At 40.0% G+C, this 8,236-nt stretch overlaps 1 pseudogene; it reads left to right on the forward strand.

Annotated features, from left to right (window-relative positions):
* The window catches only part of LOC103601516, a 145,243-nt pseudogene that overhangs the window by 80,898 nt on the left and 56,109 nt on the right, over window positions 1-8,236 (forward strand).

The following is an 8,236-nucleotide window of genomic DNA, read 5'->3' on the forward strand; positions in this document are numbered from 1 at the left end:
AATGCGTGTATCTATCTCCCATCACTCACACACACACACACACACACACACACACACACACACACACACACACGAGTCATTGGTTTTTATCCCTAAAAGAAAATGATAAATAGAGCATGAGCCTGGATCAAGTGTATGGTCATAGAGAATAGAAGCAGGAAGGAAGTAATAATAAATGATCCTTAAAACATCATCATATTGCCTCGTTTTTTTTTTTCTGTAAATAGGCAAGATTGAATTATAGGTAAGTAATAAAATTGGAACAGAAAAATGGCAAACTAATTGTGTAACCTGGTCAGCAATACTGCAACCTTGCCGCCATTTACAGAGCACTTATTTCAGGTACTCTTCGTTTTTGCTGTTCCTCACTGTAGTGTTAGGAGACAGGTAATACCACATCCAGATTTACAGAGGAGCACTGTGAATTAGGATAGTTAAGGAATTCCCCCAGTTCTAAGGCTAGAAAGTGTCCAGGTGGCCTCCCTGATATTGAGATTCAGTCTGCCAGGCCAGGCCCTGTTCCCTCCATTCTGCCCCACTCTCTCTCTTGGTTTAACATTTTCCCCGGCAGGAAGGCAGTGTTAAAGATGAGTAGATTCAGGCCGGCCCGTGGCGCACTTGGTAGAGTGCGGTGCTGATAACACCAAGGCCACGGGTTCGGATCCTATATAGGGATGGCCGGTTTGCTCACTAGCTGAGCGTGGTGCTGACAACACCAAGCCAAGGGTTGAGATCCCCTTACCGGTCATCTTTTAAAAAAAAAAAAAAAAAAAAAAGATGAGTAGATTCTTAGTCAACTTCTTAGGACAAATGATGTTCTTATTGGACTTCCATCCACAAGAATAAGGAACTCATATTTTCATAATGTTAGTGTACTGTCCACTGCCAGCATGGTGCTGTACTTGACTGGAAAATAACGACTCTGGAAGGCTGATCAGTATGAAGGCACATGCATTTTGCAAAGTGGTGTGTCAGAGCATGGGTAAAATCAATTACGTTATTTGTAATAACCAGATTGTCATACTGGAACTTGTTAAATAATTGGCTGCAATGAAAAATGCTAGGGAGAGTTCCTAAGAAAACTAATGGAACTCAGAAAGCAGAAAGACTTGCTCATTTCCAGAAATAATGTTTGAAATACAAAAACATGCAGTTCATTCATTTCCTTCATCTATGATTTATTCTCACTGCAGCATATTAATCTCTCTGCTCCTTTGCGAAAGTTGTGCTCAGTCCTCATTTTTCTCCCTGAAGGAGAGGACTCTGTGGCAAAGCTCTTTGGGAGTCAGAGTCTGACTCACCAGGAGGTCTGGCAGGTCTGAAGTCTCAACAAAGGCAGGGACAGTTTTGATTTTATTAAGCAGACAACACCAGGAGCTTGGGGATCCCGAAACAAAGATCTCTTATCAGAGCATGCTGTTCCTCTCCTTAAGAACTTCAGTGACACCATATTACTTTGAAGTTTTAGTTTCCAAACTTGGCTGATCATACAAATTGCCTGGGAAACTAGCAAGTGGTTTAAGCAAACAAACAGAGAATTCTTGGCTTCACCTTAAACTTATGAAATCAGAACATCACAGGGTAAGGCCAAGAATTCTATATACAAAGCACCTTAGGGAATTCAGCTAAGTTTGTAAACTATTGGCTCATATGACATAATGCCACAAACACTTTCACATAGTATACAGAGCCCTTTGCAAAGTAACCTCAGTGTGTCCCACTTCTCCTGATTATGAGGAGAAAAGAACTCTATCCTTGTTCCAACATAAGGTCATAGAATTTGCTTTGCATTCATTCCTTCAATAAACATTTATTGAGAACATACTATGCGCAAGATCTGACAGATTCTATAGATTGTATCTTATTCTATCATTGCATGCTCTCAGTTGAGTTCAGGAACTGGGGCAGACTTCTAAAATAAGTAACAGCACAATCCTTCTTATGCTAAATGACAATTGAAACTTCTGCTGAGGATGGCAAATACTTACAGGATAAGCTCTCATTCCCAGGACAGACATTGTTCAATCGTTCATCATTGTTCTCAGCATTCTTCCCACTGAGTCTGGAGAACACTTTGGAATCCTTCTCAACAGCCCCATCACACTGTCTGCTTTGCAGTCTCTGTTACAGACCATGTTTGAGAAGCCTGATCTAACAGTCCCCCGCCCCGGTCCCTTGCTCCCAGTGAGGTGATTGAACTTGTGCTCAGACTTTAGGAAAGGTCGGAGTTTCCAGACACAGCAATCGCTTGAGGGATGGGTGAGTGGGCAGTAATGAGCTCCAGAGCAGATGCCCCCATGTGCACATCTCCCTCGAGTGGAGGGCCATGTACTTGCTGTATTGAGAACATGATGGCTTTTGACTTTCAGACTCTACCATTTCCCTCCTCCTGTCTGCCTTGATCATCCATACACAGCTACTTGTAGTAATTCATAGCATCAGAACAAGTTTACTAAAAGTCCCATTAGCTACAGGCTACCCAATTTTGTGATTTAATTTTATACTTTCAGGAATGAAATTTCAGTTGTAATAGGAGAAGAGGAGATGTAGAAAATTTCCCAAGAGAAACATTGCATTCATGTCACCACAGGTTGGTTCCAATAGGAAAGGGAGAGAGTAAAATGAAGACCACAGCTGGATTCAGACAGGCCTGGCTGTGAGGGCCACGTGCTCCCCCTACAGCCAGCTGTGCGCACTCACCTTCCCCTTACCTTTTAAAAAAATGGGGTGTGTGTGCATGTGAGTAATTTCTATATCATGAGGTTGTTCTAAATGGCATAAATAACACACGTGAGCCTTATGAGTGCCTTTTTGGCCATGCTTTTATGTCCTAAGTTTCTGGCCCAGAATCTGGTACATTAGGGAAGGTCTCAGTAAATGGCAGTCACCATCATATTACACTCCACTTATCTGTAGACCATTTATCTGCCAACCTCAAGGATCCAAAACAGTGCTAAGAATTAATTAATAGACAAAATAAATGATAACAGGATCATGAAATTTTTCAGGCTCATGAACGTGACTCAGAAAGATCTCTACAGTCCCTCATGTACAACCTATTTAGAATTTGTTAGTTCTTCCAAGCTGTTAGTACTGTTTTTCACCTCACCATAAATTGCAGGTGGAATAATGAGAGAAACTAGCAGCAGAACCAGTTGAAAATTAGCCTGATAGAGGGAGAGACAGAAAACTAGTAAGACTCAAAAAGGTACTGTGCAGTGATTATAGAGTAACTACCCTGTGTCTGGGGTTGATTATGTAAGACAGGATCTTGTACTCAGGGAGCACAAAGTCTACTGGGGGTGGGAGGTTACAAGTAATCCCACAATATTATGCTGTTACAAGTATCTGACCACGGCCCCATGTTGTCACAAAGGAAGGGGTAAGTGGTCACTTCCAATCAGGGAATTGGTGAAGGAAGGGCAAGATAGGTTTCCTAAAAGCTGAGGTGCTTTAGGTGTCTTTTGGAAGGTAGGTAAGGAGATCAGGGATGAAGAGGTATGCATTAGTTTTCCAACCAAAGGGAGCAGCATGAGCAAAGGCAAGAAGGTATGAAAGAGCCTTGTACCCTCAGGAACCTACCAGACAAGACCCAGTTCAGCATGACTGGAGCTCAGGTCGTGAGGGGTTGGGCAGAGAGGAGGTGAAGCTGGAGAAGTGGTAAGACCAGCTCACAGAGGAATGTGCATGCACACCATGCTGAATTTGGACTTCAGGCTGTAGTTCAGGGAGAGCTACTGAAGGAATTTTCTGTTTATTTTGTTTTTTAAACAAGCAGGTAGAATAGTCAGATTTGTGTTGTTTTTTTAAAAAAATTACTCTTGCTCAGTGCAGAGGGAGAACTTGGGGATGATGAGACTGGGAACAGGAAAACCTGTTAAGCTACTGTAGTAATCCAAGCTTCTAATCATAAAGCCCTAAGCTGAGGCTGAGCAGTGGAACTCGGGACCATAGGGCAGATAGGAATCAGGAGTTAACATGGCAGGATTTAAATGTGTGGCATATTTAGGGCAGGGGCAGACAGCTTTATATACCTCAGTAGCCTTCAAGACATCACTGCATCATGTGCAGTGCCATAAATGATAAAATAAATGATAGCCATGTGTCTTCAAAAGAGCTTAAATTATGTTTAGTGTATTCTGCTGAAGCAACGAAGCATGACATCTAGTTTAGAAAGAGTTCTGCTTGATAATTCATTTATGCTTAACATGATTCTAAGTGATCCTAATAAATGAGGTTTAATATAAGGGTCTAAGATTTACTGAGTAACTAGTATCTAAGGGTCTCTGTACATATATTACCTCATTTAAGCCTCAAAATAACCCTGATGGAAAAGTACTATTAAATCCAAATGCAGGCAAGTGATCTAAAGCTCAGACAGAGAAGGTAAATGTTTGAGGGTCACACCGCTAGAAGTGTTAGGCCCATTTTGACCTCAAAATTCCGGCTCTTTCTACTACACTGTCACCAGTCTGATCTTATCCAGTGAGCAGTCATATTCTGATTGAAATGAGAAGCTATTACATATCATAAAAACTCAAGTATGTGCTTGGAGTTTGCTATCCCATCGTTCACTTTAAGATGGTGCCCAGGAGTTTTAGAGATGCTTTTGGTGGGAGTGAGTAGAAGATGGTAACTTCTCTGAAAGAACAAGCAAAAAGAAAAGACAGCAGATGTGGGGAACTGAAAAAATTATCACATGAACAGGTGATCTCATTTTCTTCCCCTTCTCAGAAATGCAGAATTAAACATGTACTGTCTTGCCCATGCAAAGCTCATATTCTCTGAAATGATTTTGAGATGTAAATTAATCCTGACCCAGAGCAAATATCAAATTATCCAGATGACTTAGTCCTTTAGCTGTAAACAAGAAGCATCAGACTGGGACTCTAGTTTCTTTCAAGTTCTTGCCTACCTTTGTGAGCCTAGACAAGCCATTCAGTTGTTCTGTGCCTCAATCTCTCCAAATGCAAAAGGAAAATGATACTAATTGCCTTCTTAGGAATGTTGTAAAGGCACACATAAAAAAAACACCAGTAGATGAAAGGTCAAATATTCTGTACAAATGCAGTTTGTTTTTATTACATAGGTCTCCTAGATAGAAGTGGGAATGTTTATCGTATTCCTTTTATTTTCTTCAGCAAATGTTCCTTGAGCACATGCCATGTGCTGGTGAAGTAGAGGAACAGAGGTAAATTAGTCATTTCCCACTCCCAGAGACCTCCTGATTCTGCTGCCTCACATGTGACATGTTGACAGTACTCTCATTACTGTTATCTGTTTTATCTTTTGAGGTAGGCATTTGTCCATTCCCATATTATCGATGGGACTACTGAGCTTGAAGGTGACTGAAATGGGACTAGCCCCAGGTATTCTGACTCCCCAAACTCAGGTCTCTTTCCATCGTCACAGAATCGCCTCACTGTTCAGTGGAGAAAACAGGTGCATTCAAAATAACCTTCAGTAAAAATCTGATTACGATGAGGGATCTAAGGTACAAATGAAGATCTGTGGGAACTCAGAGAGGGGAGCAATTAATTTCAGATTAGGTCCACTTTGATTGTATTCTAAGAAGAGGAAACATTTGAAATGGGCTTGGGAGAATTACCAGAACAGATAAAAAAAGAAAGAAGGTCATTCTAGATAGCAGGAACAAAAATGTGGAGATGGGCAGGTAAATGGTATGTTTGGGAACAACTAAAACATAGAAACCAAAGATGGAATTTTTTTTTACAAAGAACGTTGGGCTCATGTGTGAAGGGTCTCGAATGTCATGTAAAATAATTTGGGACTCACTCTAAACAGTGAGGAGTTTGAACAGAGGAATGTAATCATATTGGTGGGTTAGAAATTATCCTAACGGTAGTGGGAAGGATGGATTACAGGAGGCTGAGGTCAGAGGTTGGTAAACCCACTGAGGACTACTGTAACACAGGCAAGAATTAAAAAGGACCTGGACTGAGGAGGAGGCAGTGGGGATGGGTGAGGGGGATTGAAGCAACATTTTACATTAGATTCAATAATAGCAGCATGTTGGACTTGAAGGGAAGGGAGAGATCAATGATGAGCCTGAGCTGATGTGGACGACTGGATAAATGTTTGTACCATTAACTGGGAAAGGGAATACAGGAGGAGAAGCCAGTGTTATGGAAGGAAAATTATTTTTTGTTATGTTGACTTTAAAGGAGAGAGGGAGGAAGGGACCTCCTCCACTCATATCAGATCATCAAAGCCAACTTTGGTAATTTGATATGGTAACTAGTGAGTCATAGTCATACTTTCCTCAAATCTTGTTACTATTGTGTGTCTTTTATTTGCCTTTGTTACATAGTTTAAGCTAATTTTAGGTTTATCATAACAGCAATTGTGCTGTGAGACTTTTGTATTCAGATCATGTTCTTGCCAATATGCAAAACAACAGAATAAATGCATTTTAAGGGTTTCATAAAATTCCTATCTTAATGTCTGCAGATTCCTTTCCACGTGAATAACATTTGACATATTGTCTTATAATGTGCCTATTACAACATCATCTCTACCTAATCAAGGCATAGCTATGAGATTAAGGGCCCGCAAATTGATAATGGCAGACTTTTGTTTTTGAAACTTCTGTCATTCTTTTGTTGTTGTTGTTGTTATGTTCTTCTATAAAATGCTCTTAATGGTATTTTATGTGTTAAAATGAACTTGCATTTCAATTAGATAGTGTCTTCAAAACGCAAGGGAAACAAAGACTGGAAAAATGTGTATAATTCAATTTTCTGGAGACCAGCTTGAGACCACATTCGTAATAGCATTTCCAGTTCCCTGCAATGTAACTCTGTTGTGGAGAAGAGCCACAGCAAATCAGATGGAAGAGTTCAGTTTAATTGTAGTCACAGAGCCATTGGTGCAGTGACATTAATTAAAATCAATGTTTTAGTTTTAGCCCTTGAAGCCATTCATCTGGATCATTAAGTGAATTCTTAAGGGTGACAAAAAATGTGAAGTGTGCCCTATTCATCTCGTTTAATGCTTGGAACATAGCAGGTTATTAACAATTGTCCTCAGTTTCCTCATCTGCAAAACATGAATGATAATAGTTCTTAAACAATAGGATTTTGAGAAGTGTAAGAGAAAAAGCACATAAAATACTCAATACATTGTCTAGAATAAAAGCACTTAATATCTTTAGTAGTAGTTGAAAATGAAGCAGAGCAATGCGTTACTTCTTTTGGTACATCAGAGTAGAGAGGAAACTCACCCACACTGCTACTTACATTTGAGAAATTGGAGGGCTTAGTGAGAAGTGATTGTTTCCATAAATAACTAGGTTTATTGCTTCTACAGTTTTCTTGCTCTGAGACAATTTTAACTTCTGTATGCAGAACGAGCCCATATCTAATATATGTCAATAAAAGAATATGCCTAAATACCTGGATGGTGTGAAAAGCTGAGAAACTCATTACCATTACCACATAAAAGCATTATAAATTTCATTAATTGCTGTGGTTCAGAAAGTGGCAAATCTGTCCTTTAGTTCAAATTCAGCTCAGCTGTCTGGAACCCATCTCATTTCTTTCCTGAACACTGGACCATCTTTAAAGTAGGAACAAGTTATGAGAAATCACAATGGAGGCCCACACGCTTTAGCTGAGAATCTCCATACAAACCTTCCAAGACCATGCATTCCAAATCTGTCAGGAATGGACATCCCACAACCCCCGGTAGCAGCTCAAGAGTTAGAAGCAATCTGAAGCCTCCTATTCTAGTCCAACTCTTTCATCCCATCCAATTCATAAATCCTCCCTGAGTATACTTTACACATGTTTTTTCTTCAACAACCCCTATTCTTAGAAAGTTTTCCCTGTGTCTAATATAAGCCTTTCATGCTTTTTGGACCAATTGAATGTTCTTTAAGCATGTTGTTGGCTTAAACAAGATCATGCATCTGGAATATCTGTGTAAATTAGAGCGCTGTAGAAAATTATTCATCTCAAGACTATATTACCAGACTAAGATAGACTATAATGCAGTAATAAACAATTTTTAAATTGGCTTAACCCAACAACAAAAAAATTTCTCACCCACACTACACATCAATAGAGACTGGAGGTAGGGGTCTGCTCCATAAGTCACTCAGTACTCAGGATGATGGTGGTGGCATGATGTTGTAACTGCATCACTGGGAAGAAGTTTTGTTTTTTTTTTTTTCCTTTTTGTCTTTTTTCGTGACCGGTAACGGGATCGCAACCCT

The sequence above is a fragment of the Galeopterus variegatus genome, unplaced genomic scaffold (genome assembly GCF_000696425.1).
Source record: "Galeopterus variegatus unplaced genomic scaffold, G_variegatus-3.0.2 Scaffold3767, whole genome shotgun sequence".
Lineage (NCBI taxonomy): Eukaryota > Metazoa > Chordata > Mammalia > Dermoptera > Cynocephalidae > Galeopterus > Galeopterus variegatus.